The sequence below is a fragment of the Mustelus asterias genome, chromosome 2, assembly GCF_964213995.1.
Source record: "Mustelus asterias chromosome 2, sMusAst1.hap1.1, whole genome shotgun sequence".
NCBI lineage: Eukaryota > Metazoa > Chordata > Chondrichthyes > Carcharhiniformes > Triakidae > Mustelus > Mustelus asterias.
Genome location: NC_135802.1, coordinates 97,683,716 through 97,702,594, shown reverse-complemented (window position 1 = coordinate 97,702,594; position 18,879 = coordinate 97,683,716).

Genomic DNA, 18,879 nt, shown 5'->3' with positions numbered 1-18,879 from the left:
ATCATGCAAACAGTAAAATTATTAGATTTTCATTCTTCATCACAGCCAGGAAATCAATATAATATTTACAATATAAGGACATGAATAAATATGTAGCTTCCTGCAATGTAGAGCATTGCAGTTTTATTCACACTAACCTTAATTTTCAATGGCATTGCCCTCAATTCCTCACTAATCCTACACTTGTGTGGCAGATGGCTTTAAACCTGCATCCTAACCACCTACTGCTCTCCTTCTGAAATGAAGCGCTACCTCAGGTTACATTTTTGGAACTAGCTTTAGAGAACACTGTTATGTATTATTTATTTTGTGCGAATGTTATCAGAGACAGGCTGGAGACCAGCAGTGGAGATATCCCTCTGAGACCTTACAATATAAATTGGGTCAGTGAGTATTGGACTTGAGAAAATTAATTCTGAAACCAAATTAAATAAAGAGAATTTCAATCCAATGAAAATTAGGCTAACGGAAGTTTTAAATGTTGGGTGTATGATTTAAATCAATCCCGAGTCCAATCGCTAATACAGATATATTTTATATTAATATTGAAAGGAACTTCACTCATTCATTTATTGAATCAAAATTGAAACATTTTAATAGAGTGCAGCTCCTCTCGGCAGACAATTTTTATTATGCGGCCAGTCCTCCTACGAATCGCCATTATTGGTAACAAGGGGCTGAATTCTAATAGCTGAAAACAGGTGAGGTTGGATCACGTCAAGAGTTAGAATTTTATATGTCACAAACGTGACCCTCCGGCCACCTCCAACACATTGAATAGTAATTGGACAAGGGGTGACCAGCCAATCCATTCTCAAGAGGTGAGTTGGCAATTTATATACTTTATATCAAGATTTTAAGAGAGGTCGGTCGGATAGGCTTGGGTTGTTTTCCCTGCAGCAGAGAAGACTGAGGGGCTGACCTGATTGAGGTGTTCAAGATTATGAGGGGTATAGACAGGGTGGATAAGGAACAGCTGCTCCCCTTAGTTGAAGGGTCAGTTACGAAGGGACACAAGATAAAAGTGAGGGGTGGGAGGTTTAGGGGGGATTTGAGGAAAAACTTTCTTACTCAGAGGGTGGTGACAGTCTAGAATGCACTGCCTGGGAGGGTGGTGGAGGCGGGATGCCTCACATCCTTTAAAAAGTGCCTGGATGAGTACTTGGCATGCCGTAATATTCAAGGCTATGGGCCAAGTGCTGGCAAGTGGGATTAGATGGACAAGTCAGGATCTTTCATGCGTCAGTGCAGACTCAATGGGCTGAAGGGTCTCTTCTGTACTGTAAGATTCTGTGATTCCGTGATATATACTGTACATATTACAAAGAAGGAAGTGCTGGAAGTCTTAAAGCGCATCAAGATAGATAAATCCCCGGGACCTGATGAAGTGGATCCCACGACATTGTGGGAGTCTAGAGAGGAAATTGCGGGTCTCCTAGCAGAGATATTTGAATCACCGATAGTCACAGGTGAGGTGCCTGAAGATTGGAGGGTGGCAAATGTTGTGCCTTTGTTTAAGAAGGGCTGCAGGGAAAAACCTGGGAACTACAGGCCGGTGAGCCTCACAACTGTAGTGGGTAAGTTGTTCGAAGGTATTTTGAGAGATAGCATCTACAGGCATTTAGAGATACAAGGACTGATTAGGAACAGTCAGCATGGCTTTGTGAGTGGAAAATCATGTCTCACAAATTTGATAGAGTTTTTTGAACGGGGTAACCAAGAAGGTAGATGAGGGCAATGCAGTTGATGTTGTCTACATAGACTTTAGCAAGGCCTTTGACAAGGTACCACGTGGTATGTTGTTGCATAAGGTTAAATCTTTTTTATTATTTTTTTTTTATAGAAACCCTACAGTGCAGAAGGAGGCCATTCGGCCCATCGAGTCTGCACCGACCACAATCCCACCCAGGCCCTATCCCCACATATTTACCCGCTAATCCCTCTAACCTACATATCTCAGGACTCTAAGGGGCAATTTTTTTTTTAACCTGGCCAATCAACCTAACCCGCACATCTTTGGACTGTGGGAGGAAACCGGAGCACCTCACGGAAAATCTCACGGGATCCAGGGTGAGGTAACCAAATGGATACAAAATTGGCTTCTTGACAGAATGTGGAGATGCCGGCGTTGGACTGGGGTGAATATAGTAAGAGTTTTAACAACACCAGGTTAAAGTCCAACAGGTTTATTTGGTAGCAAATACCATTGGCTTTTGGAGCGCTGCTCCTTCGTCAGATGGAGTGGAAATGTGCTCTCAAACAGGGCACAGAGACACAAAATCAAGTTACAGAATACTGATTAGAATGTGAATCCCTACAACCAACCGGATCTTAAAGATACAGACAATGTGTGTGGAGGGAGCATTAAGCACAGGTTAAAGAGATGTGTATTGTCTCCAGACAGGACAGCCCGCAAGTCCAGGAGGCAAGCTGTGAGGGTTACTGATAATGTGAGGGGTGGGGTGGGAGGTTTAGGGGGGATTTGAGGAAAAACTTTCTTACTCAGAGGGTGGTGACAGTCTGGAATGCACTGCCTGGGAGAGTGGTGGAGGCGGGATGCCTCACATCCTTTAAAAAGTGCCTGGATGAGTACTTGGCACGCCATAATATTCAAGGCTATGGGTTGGCTAAGGCTCACATTATCAGTAACTCCCACAGCTTAGGCTAAGGCTAAGGCTAAGGCTCACATTATCAGTAACCCCCACAGCTTGCCTCCTGGACTTGCGGGCTGTCCTGTCTGGAGACAATACACATCTCTTTAACTTGTGTTTAATGCTCCCTCCACCCACATTGTCTGTATCTTTAAGATCCGGTTGGTTTTAGGGATTCGCATTCTAATCAGTATTCTGTAACTTGATTTTGTGTCTCTGTGCCCTGTTTGAGAGCACATTTCCACTCCATCTGACGAAGGAGCAGCGCTCCGAAAGCTAATGGTATTTGCTACCAAATAAACCTGTTGGGACTTTAACCTGGTGTTGTTAAAACTCTTCTTGACAGAAGCCAGAGGGTGGTTGTAGAGTGTTGTTTTTCAAACTGGAGGCCTGTGACCAGCGGTATGCTCAGGAATCGGTGCTGGGTCCACTGTTATTTGTTATTTATCATAGAATCATAGAAACCCTACAGTGCAGAAAGAGGCCATTTGGTCCATCGAGTCGGCACCGACCACAATCCCACCCAAGCCCTACCCCTACATATTTCACCCGCTAAGCTACGCATCTCAGGACACTAAGGGGCAATTTTAGCATGGCCAATCAACCTAACCCGCACATCTTTGGACTGTGGGAGGAAACCGGAGCACCCGGAGGAAACCCACGCAGACACGAGGAGAGTGTGCAAGCTCCACACAGACAGTGACCCAAGCTGGGAATCGAACCCAGGTCCCTGGAGCTGTGAAGCAGCAGTGCTAACCACTGTGCTACCGTGCCGCCCTACCGTACTGCCATTATATTAATGATTTGGATGAGAATTTAGTAGGCATGGTTAGTAAGTCTGCAGATGACACCAAGATTGGTGGCATAGTTGGCAGTGAAGAAGGTTATCTAGGATTGCAATGAGATCTTGATCAATTAGGCCAGTGGGCTGATGAATGGCAGATGGAGCTTAATTTAGATAAATGCGAGGTGATACATTTTGGTAGATTGAACGAGGGCAGGACTTACTCAGTTAATGGTAGGACGCTGGGGAGAATTATAGAACAAAGAGATCTAGAGGTACAGGTTCATAGCACCTTGAAAGTGGAGTCTAAGGAGGACAGAGTGGTGAAGAAGGCATTTGGCATGCTAGGTTTCATTGGTCAGAACATTGAATACAGGAGTTGGGACATCTTGTTGAAGTTGTACAAGACATTGGTAAGGCCACACTTGGAATACTGTGTTCAGTTCTGGTTACCCTATTATAGAAAGGATATTATTAAAGTAGAAAGAGTGCAGAAAAGATTTACTAGGTTGCCAACGGGACTTGATGGTTTGAGTCATAAGGAGAGGCTGGATAGACTGGGACTTTTTTCTGTGGCGGGTAGGAGGCTTAGGGGTGATCTTATAGATGCCTATAAAATAATGAGGGGCATAGATAAGATAGATAGATAGTCAACATCTTTTCCCAAAGGTAGGGGAGTCTAAAACTAGAGGGCATAGGTTTGAAGTGAGAGGGGAGAGATACAAAAGGGTTCAGAGGGGCAATTCTTTCACTCAGAGGGTGGCGAGTGTCTGGAATCAGCTGCCAGAGGTAGTAGTAGAGGCGGGTATAATTTTGTCTTCTAAAAAACGTTTAGACAGTTACATGGATAAGATGGGTATAGAGGGATATGGACCAAATGTGGGCAATTGGGACTAGCTTAGTGGCAAAAACTGGGCAGCATGGACAAGTTGGACCAAAGGGCCTGTTTCCAAGTTGTAAACCTCTATAGCTTTAATGAGGCTGCCAGCCACTGACTTATCCTGCTTTCTGAGTTTGACAGTGGCCAGATGGGTCTCATAGACCTCAAAAGACCTGCAACTGAAGGGAGGTGAGGGCAACTTTGGGAGATAGTTAGTACCATTACAAAGCCAGGTGGAGCAAGAGTGTTCACCATTTGCATGCACCCCCATCCCGCTACCTCACCAGCGTGACCAGTATTCCTGTATTTTAAGGTCTTAGCCTTATTTTGAATGTTTGTCCTTTGTCTCTTATTCTGAGGATAGTCTGTGGGAGACTGAGCCTGGGATTCACAGTTGAGTGATTTGAACAGGATTACAAGTCTGCAGGTCAGCTGGCAGAGGGATGATAACGTTGTGACTCCACAGGTAAAGATGTAGATTTTAGTTGCTGTAACAACATCCCCATCCTGGGCTTTATGGTCACCAGAACTCTCTCCCCATCCCCCCGGCACTCTCATGCTCACCAGTACAACCCGCCGCTCTATGCCCGCCCCATTGTTGGGATTTGAGAGCCCAAAGATAGAGACGAGACCTGCCACAGGATTAACATCTACCTGGAATCAGGGAGATTTGAAGCTATCTGCTCATGTAACGAGATTTGGAGCGTTAACTGCCTGATTGACAGTCAAGTTTGTAAATTGAACTAACTCCCGGGTGGAGATCCCGTCAAAGATGGAAGATGCACATTGTGGAGTTAAAACTTCACAGCCTGTGGATTTTCTGGTTGTCTGCCTAAATCTCAGCCCCCTCCCCCCTCTCCTAAGCACATCTATAAGCAAACTGTTGTTGTCAATATCAAGGCAAAAGTAATACAGCGCAGTGACTGAACATTTTACAGTTCAGATGGTATTAAAAGTAACTTCTGGACACATGCAGCTCTTTATTCCTGACTTAGTGAAATTACAATAAAAAAGTCTGCTTATAATAAAATATTTGATAATATCATAAGAGTCCACTGTATGTAGCCACTGCATTTGGTCAAATCAGCAAAGCAACAAATTTCTGATTGGGATGATTCATTTTTAGCCTCCAGAGAAGAAGATGAAAGCAGGCTCAGCTCTATTGTCTCTGTATCATGAGTTCTAAACTGCATCAAGTTATTTTACAAGCAAATAAATGTTTCTTTCCTCCTTTCTCCTCCTTCAGTTTGGGGGCACACAGCAGTACCTCATCCAGACAACAATATTGATGTCAATTGAGACAATGGGGCCAATTTTACCATCGCCTTGTGCCCGTTTTTGGGCACAAAAATTTGGTAAAGTTGGGCGTGAGGCAAATAGCGTGATCTGCGCCCGCCTCAGCGCCAGTTCCCCCTTTACTAAGGCCCGAAAATGGCTGCGATCGGGCCCGCGCCTGAAATGGGCACGATGGCCATTTAAATGCATTTACATGCATTTAAATTGACTTAATGGGTTGCACGCCCAACTTTACCAGCACTTCCCCCTTTACCACTGCATTCTTCCATCCAGAATCGGCGCGAAACAGACATACTCCGTATAAATCCGATTCAGGAGCTCCAGTTAGTGAGGATTCAGGTGCCTAGTGTCCGACAGTTCTCTGCCTGAGATCGGTGGTGGGCGGGGGAGGGGGAAGGTGGGTCCATTGCCACTCTGCCTGAGATCGGTGGAAGGGAAGTGGGGTTCGTTGCCACTCTGACTGAGATCAGTGGAGGGGAAGGGGGGTTCGTTGCCACTCTGCCGGAGATCGGTGGGGAGGAAGGGAGGTCTGCTGCCACTCTGCCTGAGATTGGTGGGAGGGGCAAGGGGGGGAGGGGCCCCCGATCAGTCTGGGTAGCGGGGGGTGGGGGATTAGGGCGTCAGTAATGTTGTGAGGGTGGGGCAATATCCCTGGGGGCTAGGAGGAGACATTATCTGGCCTGGGAGGGATGTGGCAAGGGAGCAGCATTCTATCATTTTTTTTTCTGCGCATGCGCAGTTGGAGGCACCGATTGGGGCTGCAGGGTCCACTGCAGGCAGAGTGTGTATGGGGGTGCCTCAGAATGGGTCTAAAAGTCACATCTGAAACATTCCTAATTTCATGTCTGCCCAGCACTTCGAATCAAAATGGTAAAATAGGGCCCAATGTCAGCAGCTAATTCAACTTCAGGGAGACCACAGGCAAACCAGGTCCTATATTCACCCCATGTCCACACATGACCTTTCCTGCAGTGGTACCTCATAGTGAACACAACCTTAATCAAGACCAATTGGAAAAAGGATCACTTCAGCACAGAACACTGGGGCAAGATGCTGTTGTTATTTCATAGAAATAGAATTGGGATTGAATCTGGATTGAATTTGGACATCCTGGACTGAGCGATAAACTCTAAGTCACGCTCACTATTTTCAAGGTTAAATTAAGTCCCATGCTTGATTTCAGTGCAAGGATGAAAGCACAAAAGAAACTACAGATAAGCTATGGGACATTGGTGGGAGTAAACATTTAGCCTATCTTTGCTGAAGATAGTGATTGGATTTGTTCTGAATATCTACTTCATTGCCATGGTAATCACATTTTTCTCAGTAAATATGATAACAATCTGGTGTATTGAATTCTCTTGCACAATGTTATTATTCAATTAGATTTTGTGCAGACAGGAGAAGTGATTTTAATAGAAGCATTTTGGTTAAGGGTCTCGTGGCATCTAAATATTCACATTCTTGGAGCTTTTCTGTTTTACTGTCAGTCTCGCTTTCTGCTGTTCAAAAGTAAGGTGACAGCCTTCTACCAGGATGGCAGTTTGCACTCTGGTGGTCAGCTGTCTTAAAGTATTGCCTGGTATGACTTAGAAGTGCCACTCTGGCACGGCAGTCTCTGCCACATTTGCTGCAGAGGGAGACAGTGGGGCTGACAGCATCACAATTCACTGACCTGTGTTTCCGCTGCACCCACTGCTTGGCCAGCTCAGCATTTTGTTTCTGCTCACCACTTCCAATGGGCGGAATTCTTCAGACCTTCCTGCTGGTGGGATCTTCCAGTCCTGCCAAAGTCGACCACCCCCCCCCCCCCCCCACCCCCACCAACCATTTGTTCCCCCACGGCAGCACAGCAAGGAATACAACTGCCGTCGATCCCACCAGTGGCAGATGGTAAGCCGCCTCCATTGCGGGAAAACCCACCAAAGGAGAGTGGAGAATTCTCCACAGCCTGCTTCCTGTAGGGACTCCAATTCATCCTGCCAATTTCCCCATCTCCGTCACATCTGCTCAGATGTTGCAATTTCCATACAACCTCTTCTGAAACATCTCCTTTTTCCCCAACTGCGGATTCCATCCCCTCCAACATGGTGGCAGGGCCCTCCACTGTGTCCGATCTATTTCACACAATTCCTCTCTCACCCTTCCCTCCCAGAACCATGATAGGGTTCCCATTGTCTTTACCTTCCATTCCAGCAGCCTCTATTTAAAAGGTTATCCTCCCCCATTTCTGCCACCTCCAGTGTGATGCCACCAAATCTTCCCCTGCCCTCCCCTTTCACCATTCTGAAGGGACCATTTCCTCAGCAACAGCCTGATTCTCCCCTCAGTTTCTCCAAAAATACTCTCCAATCCCTTCCAAATGAACACAGGATATAAAAGACTTGTCCTTATACCTCCTCTCTTCTCACCATCCATGGCAACAAACAGTCCTTCCAAATGAAAGTGACTGACTTGTATTTCTTTCAATTTAGTTTATTGTATTTGCTGCTGCTCACACTGTGGTCTCCTGTACACTGGGGAGACCAAATGCAAACGCAGACAGTTTTGTTCTGTCTTTAAGCATGACCCCAAACTTCCTGCCGCTTACCATTTGAATTCTTTACCTTGCGCCCACAGTGAACTTTCCATCCATGGTCTGTTACAGTGTTCTAGTGAAGGTGAAAGCAAAGTTGAAGAGCAGCATCTCCTCTTTCAACTTCTCATTCGACACTCTTCTGTACTCAACATTGAGTTCAACAATGTCATACCATAACCTCTGTCTCCATCTTTCTCTGCTCCTTCTATCATGTTTAGTTTTGTTCATGTTGCATAACGATGGCTGCTGTGTAGACATTCACATCTCATTTGGACACCTCTTTTGTTTCTTTTCTGTACTTTTTAACCACTCTCTTTGGCATTTGTCCCATGAAACCTTTTGTCATTCAATCTTTCCTGCCCTCCACCTTTGCTCTTGTTCTTCCTGCCCTTCCCCCTTTCACTCGCTGAAAACCCAGTCTGCTTCTCTATCTTTCTTCAGTTCTAATGAAAGGTCAATGACCCAAAATGTGAACTCTGTTTTCCTCTTTATAAATGCTGCCTGACCTTTTGAGTATTTCCAGTCTTTTCTGTTTTTATTTATTATTGAAGTTCATTTGTTAATACCACAACCATTCTGCTAGTTTATTCATGTTTTCCTGTACTTTGTTGCAGTCTTCCTCTGTATTAACCGCACTGCACCCAATTTGCTGTCATTTGCTAATTTTGAAATTGTGCTTCCAATAATAAATTTAGAGAATTAGATTAAAGTTATTGCTTTGTGGTCCAGTAATAAACCATAGTGTGACACAAAATCCACTTCCATTTATCAAGATCATTTATAGAATCATATAAAGCCCACAGCTGAAATGGGAGCTATTTGGCCCATCAAGTCTGTACCAGCTCCTTTGATGAACAATCCAGTTATCCCCATTTGTTGCATCCCTCAAATTCTTTCCCATCAAGTAGTAAAACTACTATTAAACCAGTTTCCACCACCCTATTCAGGCAGTGCCTTCCAGATCCTAACTGCTTGTAACTGTGGGTGGAATCTTACCAAAAAATGGCAAAGTGGCTGAAAACCAGCATGTTTCTCTTCATTGGGAGTTTTCCCCCTCTTCCTCCCCTCCTCCACCACAGCACAGGCATCAGGAACCTCCCCGCTATACCTCCACCCCCTAACCCCACCACCACAACACAGGCATCAGGAACCTCCCCGCTATACCTCCACCCCCTAACCCCACCACCACAGCACAGGCATCAGGGGCTCTCCCCCAACAAACACAATGGGAGCGTCCCCAGTGGGGCCCCTCAAAACAAAGAACAAAGAACAAAGAACAATACAGCACAGGAACAGGCCCTTCGGCCCTCCAAGCCCGCGCCGCTCCCCGGTCCAGGATTGAATCCTGAATCCAGGATCCCCGCCCAATTTTCCAGCCTATCTACATACCAATATCCTATCCACCGAGCTGTCCCTCACAGCTACGATGCTTTGTTCATTACAACCTATTAACTCACCCCCACCCCCCCATTCCAGACCATGTGATCTCCAGGGAGAGGCGAAAACCCAGAGTGAAAAACCCCAGGGCCAATATGGGGAAAAAAAAATCTGGGAAATTCCTCTCCGACCCCCTGAGGCGATCGAAACGAGTCCAGGAGATCACAATAGCCCTGATCGGAAAATGCTTCCCAACCCTAGTCATTTCCACTTCCACGAACACCATATGAATTCCCTGCCCCCGAGACAGGTTCCCAACTATCCGCAGTCTCACTCTGTACTGGCACCAGCAAGATGATCATAGAATGAAGCCTTGAAACGAGAAACCAGGAACAATTAGCCCGCGCCGCTCCCTGGTCCACACTAGACCACTCTTTTGTATCCCTCCATTCCCACTCCGTTCATATAGCTGTCTAGATAAGTCTTAAACGTTCCCAGTGTGTCCGCCTCCACCACCTTGCCCGGCAACACATTCCAGGCCCCCACTACCCTCTGTGTGAAATATGTCCTTCTGATATCTGTGTTAAACCTCCCCCCCTTCACCTTGAACCTATGACCCCTCGTGAACGTCACCACCGACCCGGGGAAAAGCTTCCCACCGTTCACCCTATCTATGCCTTTCATAATTTTATACACCTCTATTAAGTCTCCCCTCATCCTCCGTCTTTCCAAGGAGAACAACCCCAGTTTCCCCAATCTCTCCTCATAACCAAGCCCCTCCATACCAGGCAACATCCTGGTAAACCTCCTCTGTACTCTCTCCAAAGCCTCCACGTCCTTCTGGTAGTGTGGCGACCAGAACTGGACGCAGTATTCCAAATGCGGCCGAACCAACGTTCTATACATCTGCAACATCAGACCCCAACTTTTATACTCTATGCCCCGTCCTATAAAGGCAAGCATGCCATATGCCTTCTTCACCACCTTCTCCACCTGTGACGTCACCTTCAAAGATCTGTGGACTTGCACACCCAGGTCCCTCTGCGTCTCTACACCCTTTATGGTTCTTCCATTTATCGTGTAGCTCCTCCCTACATTATTCCCACCAAAATGCATCACTTCGCATTTATCAGGATTGAACTCCATCTGCCATTTCCTTGCCCAAATTTCCAGCCTATCTATATCCTTCTGTAGCCTCTGACAATGTTCTTCACTATCTGCAAGTCCTGCCAGTTTTGTGTCGTCCGCAAACTTACTGATCACCCCAGTTACTCCTTCTTCCAGATCATTTATATAAATCACAAACAGCAGAGGTCCCAATACAGAGCCCTGCGGTACACCACTAGTCACAGGCCTCAAGGGACTGTCCCTGACCCTATTCCCTGGCACAGGTTGGCACTATGACAGAGCAATGCCCAGGCATGACCCTCTCCTCCTGGGGTCTATACATACCTTGGCACCCCCCCTCCCCCCACCAACCCCCGCCCCCCCCCCCCCCCCCCCCCCCACCCCCAGGAGGAGCCCCTCAACTGATTCTTGTTTATCAGAACCTGCTGTAAACCTCGCCGATGTGGTGTCACGTGAGCGAGATATAAATGTTCAGTGAAGGGGGATCATGCAGTGGGGGGCTTGATAAGTATATTATAATGTATTGAAATGCATTTGAATGAAGTTGCTGCCTTTTCAGGATGTGAACCTCATTATGTCAGCGAGGAGGGGCGTGGAAAATCAGGAAACAAGATCTCACTGGTAAGAACCTCGTTTCCTGATTCTGGGGGGATTTGGGCCTGCGTCACCATACTCGCTGATGGTGGACGCAGACTCAAAATTCCACCCTATATGTGTACCTTACACCCTATTGCATTGAATTTCATCCATTACTGTTCCGTCCATTCCACCAGTCTCTCTATGTCCTCTTGCAATCTGTGAACTACAGATTTGGGTGTGGAGTGATTGGCAGCCTGAATTCATTTGAGGTGGGCAGCACACAGACCTGGTGCTCCCTCAGAGTCCACTTGGTTGTAGGTGGGGCTGAGCACCTTGATGCCTTTAGCACAGGGATGAACAACATTGCGCTGTGAGCAAGTGGTTCTGTCAGCAATCTGTTCTTAAATGCAGGCTGTCCCTCTTAAAGGGAAGCTGCAATGAAAAATAGTACTGTAATTTAAAATATACTCAATGAAACACCAGGGCAGAGAGGGAGAGTGCCAAGATGATGAATGCTGGAGGCATTCTTAGTTGAGGTCAACAGGAGGAGAGACACAGAGGCTCTTGAGAGAATGAGGAGTCTCTCAAGGATCACCTTCAGAGGAGAGTGAAAGCAAGTGGCCAGGGAGGTCGATAGTATCTGGTCCCAAGGAGTTGACAACAGTGCCACAAGAGATCTAATCATGCAGGTGGTCAAGGTCAATTAATGCACCTTCACATGACATCTCCTTCACCATACATCAACCTCTCATGCCACTTAGTCTGCCAACTCCATCACTCACCCACTCCTTAATGTCTAAAATCCAGAAACTGCACCTCACATTCACACACCCACCAATGCTGCCAACCTCTCACCCATCTCTATAGCAGGTACATCAGCCAAATACATTGCAGCACAATCACAATACTGCCCTATTCTTTTGCAGGATGAGGTGTCACACCATCAAAGGGAGCAAAACAATGTGAGTGGGGGACAAGGATTTCCTGAGCCCAATGGAAGAGGTGGGACTCGGCTTTATGGGCTGACTATGAAAGAGATTGCGTCATCCAGCATCACTGAGAACATTGTGGATGATCATATATTCCTGCATTGTGCCTCTTCTCAACTTCCAGCTCCCGCTTATCCTGCTATCTGACTTGTTGAGCAAGCTGCTGGTTGTGTGACCATGGCGATGGTGGCACTGTGATGATATCATTGCATTAGTAATCCAGAGGGTCAGGGATATAGCTTCAATTTTCACCATGGCAACTGGTGAAATTTGAATTCAATTAACAAATAAAATCTGAAATATAAAGCCAGTCTCATTAATGGTGACCATGACAAATTTAATTGATTGTAAAAATCCATCTAGTTTATTAATGTCCTTTAGGCAAGGAAATCTATCATCCTTAATGGGTCTGGCCTACAAGTGACTCCATATCCACGGCAATGCGGTTAACTCTTAACTGCCCTCTGAAATGTGTGACCCAAGCCACTCATTTAAAGGGCACACACCTTGGGATACTAAGGGGCAATTTAGCATGGCCAATCCATCTAACCTGCACATCTTTGGACACTAAGGGGCAATTTAGCATGGCCAATCCATCTAACCTGCATATCTTTGGACACTAAGGGGCAATTTGCCATGTCCGTCTAACCTACACTCCTTTGGACTGAGGGAAGAAACCGGAGCTCCCAGAGGAAATCCATGCTGACATGTGGAGAACGTGCAAACTCTACACACGCAGTCACCCAAGGCCGGAATCGATCCTGGATCCCTGGCGCTGTGAGGCAGCAGTGCTAACCAATGTGCCACTGTACTGCTAGACAGATGCTAATCCCTCAACCCCAGTTTAGATCTCTCCCTGTGTTATTCCCCCTGTCCTGCTCTAAGCTCCCTCATGCCCATCTTAGCTCCCTCGTGAATTTTACTTCCTGTTCCGCCCATCCTCTACTAAGTCAAGAGAGTTAAAAAGCTTACTGCTGATTTTTAATCTTTAAGCTTGTACAGAAAGAACATCAAGATGACAGGAACTGGAAAGAGTTTCTTCTGATGATGCGATCAAGCTTTGGGGGAAGAGGAGAATGGTCATGGGATGGATGTCGGGGGTGGTTGTCAGTAATGAGTTTGAAAATAGTGGGGGGTGTTGTTCCAGGCCTGAAATCTATTTTATTCGCAAAGCCTGCAGCAGCGATATTGAAATTCGATGACCCACAATTCACAGTTTAAAAAAGGGTGGCAAAAAAAGCAGAATGACCTTATTTTTCATTTAAAATCACACTGTTCTGACAAATGAACTTTTAAAATGCATGGGGAGTTCTTCCTTCACTCAGCGTGGACTCTCAGAGCCTTTTCCCCTCCTTGTTACAAACATTATCACAGTAAACAAAAGTCTTCACAGAGTGAAAAAAAATGTCTCTGTAGAGACCGAAGAAACTATTGTGATGTTTGCAATGAGTTTCAGCTATTATTGTCAACCACCTGTATTTTTCCCATTGGTAAAATCATTAAAGAGTGATTCTTCTTCATTCAAAATGCCTGGACAATAGAAATCCAATCCAGAAAGCTTGTAATGAAAAAAATAATAAATGAATACTGTTATCCATCACCCTAGTGTGTGCTGACCTATACTGGCACTTCGTCCACCAACACTACAAATTTAAAATTCTCAGACTTGTGTTCAAATCGCTCCATGACCTCACCCCCTTTCTATTGCCGTGTTTCCCCATCGAAGTCCTCTAACTCTGTGAGATACCTATGTGCTGTCAATTCTGCAATTCTCCTGCATCCTCACCATTCTTCATAAACTAACAATAACCATACTTTCAGCTGCCTGGAACTAAGCTTTGAATTTTTTTTACTAAATCCTTACTGTATCTTTTTAAATGCTCCTCAACATCCATCTCCCAAACCTTTAGCCTCCTGTCCTCAGGTACTGGCTGAGCTGGCCCAGTCGTGCAGGTACTGGCTGAGCTGGCCCAGTCGTGCAGGTACTGGCTGAGCTGGCCCAGTCGTGCAGGTACTGGCTGAGCTGGCCCAGTCGTGCAGGTACTGGCTGAACTGGCCCAGTCGTGCAGGTACTGGCTGAACTGGCCCAGTCGTGCAGGTACTGGCTGAACTGGCCCAGTCGTGCAGGTACTGGCTGAGCTGGCCCAGTCGTGCAGGTACTGGCTGAACTGACCCAGTCGTGCAGGTACTGGCTGAACTGGCCCAGTCGTGCAGGTACTGGCTGAGCTGGCCCAGTCGTGCAGGTACTGGCTGAGCTGGCCCAGTCGTGCAGGTACTGGCTGAACTGGCCCAGCCGTGCAGGTACTGGCTGAGCTGGCCCAGTCGTGCAGGTACTGGCTGAGCTGGCCCAGTCGTGCAGGTACTGGCTGAACTGACCCAGTCGTGCAGGTACTGTGGCCACAACAGTGGGTCAGAAGCTTGTCTCCTGATGTCCCAAATCTTGTTCAAGTCAGGAGTGTGATGGAATACTGTCCCTGCCTGGATGGGTGCAGCTCTAACAACACTTGAGAAGCTCAACTCTGTCCAGGGCAAATCTGCCCACTTGAGTGGCATACCATCCATCACCTTCACCATTCACTGCTTCCACCACCATCACACAATAGCAGCAGTTTGTGTCATCTGCAAGATGCACTGCAGCGACTTAACAAGGCTCCTTCCAAACCTGCAACGTCTACCAGCATGAAGGAAAAAGGGAGCAGGTGTATGGGAACACCATCAGCTGCAAGTTCCTATTTAGTAGCACAGTGGTTAGCACAGCTGCCTTAGTGTTTTGAACTTGGGTTCGATTCTGGCCTTGGGTGTCTGTGTGGAGTCTGCATGTTCTCCCCGTGTCTGTGTGGGTTCCCTCTGGGTGCTCCGGTTTCCTCCCACAATGCAAAGATGTGCAGGTTAGGTGAATTGGCCACTGTTTTTAAAAAAAACGGGTTGGATGGATCAACAATGGTAAATGTGTGGGGGTTATGGGGAGAGGGCACGGGCAAGATGTTCCGTCAGAGTTGGTGCAGACTCGATGGGCCAAATAGCCTCCTCCTGCACTGTAGGGATTCTATGATTTAAGCCACACACCATGCTGACTTGGAACTCTGAACACAATTCTTTAAATGTTGATGGGTCAAAATCCTGGAACTTCCTTCCTAATAGCACTATGCGTATACCTACACTGCATGGACTACAGCGGTTCAAGAAGGTGACTCGCCAGAAACCCCTCGAGCAATTAGGGATGGGTAATAAAAATGCTGGCCTAACCAGTGACACCCATGTCCTGTGGAAATACTTTTATTTTTAAAAAAGTATGATGACACCAAGATTGGTGGAGTAGTGGATGAGGTGGAGGGCTGTTGTAGGCTGCAAAGAGACATAGATAGGATGCAAAGCTGGGCTGAAAAATGGCAAATGGAGTTTAACCCTGATAAATGTGAGGTGATTCATTTTGGTAGGACTACTTTAAGTGTAGATTATAGGGTCAAAGGTAGGGTTCTGAAGACTGTGGAGGAACAGAGAGATCTTGGGGTCCATATCCACAGATCTCTAAAGGTTGCCACTCAAGTGGATAGAGCTGTGAAGAAGGCCTATAGTGTGTTAGCTTTTATTAACAGGGGGTTGGAGTTTAAGAGCCGTGGGGTTATGCTGCAACTGTACAGGACCTTGGTGAGACCACATTTGGAATACTGTGTGCAGTTCTGGTCACCTCACTATAAGAAGGATGTGGAAGCGCTGGAAAGAGTGCAGAGGAGATTTACCAGGATGCTGCCTGGTTTGGAGGGTAGGTCTTATGAGGAAAGGTTGAGGGAGCTAGGGCTGTTCTCTCTGGAGCGGAGGAGGCTGAGGGGAGACTTAAAAGAAGTTTATAAAATGATGAAGGTGATAGATAGAGTGAACGTTCAAAGACTATTTCCTCGGGTGGATGGAGCTATTACAAGGGGGCATAACTATAGGGTTCATGGTGGGAGATATAGGAAGGATATCAGAGGTAGGTTCTTTACGCAGAGAGTGGTTGGGGTGTGGAATGGACTGCCTGCAGTGATAGTGGAGTCAGACACTTTAGGAACATTCAAGCGGTTATTGGATAGGCACATGGAGCACACCAGGATGATAGGGAGTGGGATAGCTTGATCTTAGTTTCAGATAAAGCTCGGCACAACATCGTGGGCTGAAGGGCCTGTTCTGTGCTGTACTGTTCTATGTTCTATGTTCTATGTCCTACGATCTGTGAGTTCTGATGCAAAGTCACCAGCTGGAATGTTGGTATTAACCATTATGAGAGGAGATTGGGAGAGGGAAAAAATTTAAAAACCAGTCTCCCTGGCCTCTCTCTTCTGCCCCAGCTCCACCCAGCTCTGACCTCTTGCTCCCAATCGATGGAGGATATTCCCAAGGATCCTCAGACGCGGTCTCCTGGCATTTATTCTTTCATTGGATGCAGGCCAGCCTGTCAACTCAGCAGGATGCTGAGTGGGGAACTACGATTCTCCTGGTGGGCGGGACAGCAAAATTCCACCCATAATCTCGGGATTATTGCTGAGCCACATGAGAAATGAGAAGAGATAATATAAAGCAGCCACCGGAGATATTATGGATAGAATTAAGCAGTGAAAAATCAAATCTGGTTAATTTTTTGAAGAGGTGACTTGACCTGGAAAAAGTTTATATATGTTATTTATATGGACTATAAATCCATATATGTTATTTATGAGACATTAGATAAAGTCTCTTGTAAGAGATTGCTAGCTAAAGCTGAAGGCCACAGCAAATTATTGACCTGGTCAGAAAGTTGGTTGAGCGGTAGGAAATAAAAGGTAGGTGCTCTAGTTGGCAGAATATGGTGAGTGGTGTACAAGGATCTCTGCTGGGACCTGAATTGTTCACCGTATGCATTAACAACATAGATGATGAGATAGAGAACCAAATATCTACAAGTGTCAAAGTAACAAAGATAGGGTGCATTGTAATGCAGTGTAGATGGAAACATGACATTATAAAGAAATATTAGTCGGTTGAATTGATGAACAAAACAATGGATTTCAATATGGGAAAACGTGAGGTGACCACTTTGTTCAAAATACGATAGGACAGGATACTTTCTAAATGGTAAAAGGCTTGAAATATCCGAGGCCCAATCAGCCTTGGAAGTTCAGATACATAAATCATCAAAATATCATGAACAGGTACAGAAAATAATCACAAAGGCTAATAGAATGTTGTCCTTTATATCAAAAGGGTTAGAATACAAGAGGTTAGCAATCATGCTGCATCTATACAAAAGCCTAGTTTGATTACACCTGGAGCACAGTGAGCAATTCTTGTGCACCGCGCCTTAGGAAGCATCCATTGATCTTGGAGGAGTGCGGTGTAGATTTACTAGGATGATACTTAGACCCAAATGTTTAATTTATGAGGAGAGATTACACAAAATAAGGAAGTTCCTGGAATTTAGAAAGGTGAGGGTTGTTTTGTTCAAGTTTTCAAGGTATTGAGGGGAACAGAGAGGATAAAGCATGGTGACGACACTTCACAAGTACATAACTGCTTGTGAAATGTGTTGGGTAACCCTGAGGGGCTGATAACACTGTGTAAATTCAATCCATCCATCAGTCTTTCTTTCTGAAGGCAAACCTATTCCGTTGGTATTGTCCTCTCCATAACCCTGAACTTATCTAGCCTATAAAAAAATAGTTGGTTGGGTGGCATACCTCTCAGAAATGGCAGTGTATGAAGACAAACATAGGCACTGTATTTCTTGCTGAGATTCAAACCCAGAAGCTCAGTTCAGGGGTAATTGGATGACCCACAGGTTAAACAAAAAAGCGGAAATCTGCTGTTAAAATCTGAAAACAAAAAATTAAGAATAGAGAAGGAGAAGGGCTGCTGTGATAATGAGAGATGATATAAGGACGCAGCAATAAAAGGATCTTGGCTCAAAAGATCAGGAAGTAGAATCAGTGTGAATGGAGATGAGGAATAACAATGGTCAGAAAATGCTGTTGGGAGTAATTTATGGGCTCCTTAACAGTCTTAGGCTGTTGGTAGACCATTAAGCAAGAAATAATTGGAACTTGTGACAAAGCAATGCAATATTTATGGGGGAATTTAATCTCTAGGTTGACTGGATCAATCAAATTGGCAAAGGTGGACTGGTTAGTGGAATTCTCTCTTGACAGTTTCCTGGAGAAAGACATTGTGGGTGGAATTTTCTCCATTGATGAGGCAAGAAAGCTGCCATGCAGCTCACCAACTGCACTGCCGACTTTTCTCACCAGATAATCCAGCACTTTGGTGTATAAAGCATCTCAGGCATAACCCACACCGTATTACAAGCAGGGCCGGGCTGGAATAAAGCCGACAATTCTGGATTCCTGCGTTCGAGGGCGCCACGATCTCTGATAATAAAAAGAGAACTACCCATTTGTGCGTGGACACTGTCTCTCACACACACAAGCGCAACCCTCCCATGGTTTTCCCTCTCACGGATAAGGGGAACCCTCCACGAGGCTCCCCAAAAGGCCACCCAGCACTTTCCTAGCACCCTGGCACTGGCCCTTGGTACCACCTTGTCACTGGTGGGGGGAGGGGGAGGGAGAAGAAAATGGGAAAATTGGATTCTCATTTTCCAGCTCTCG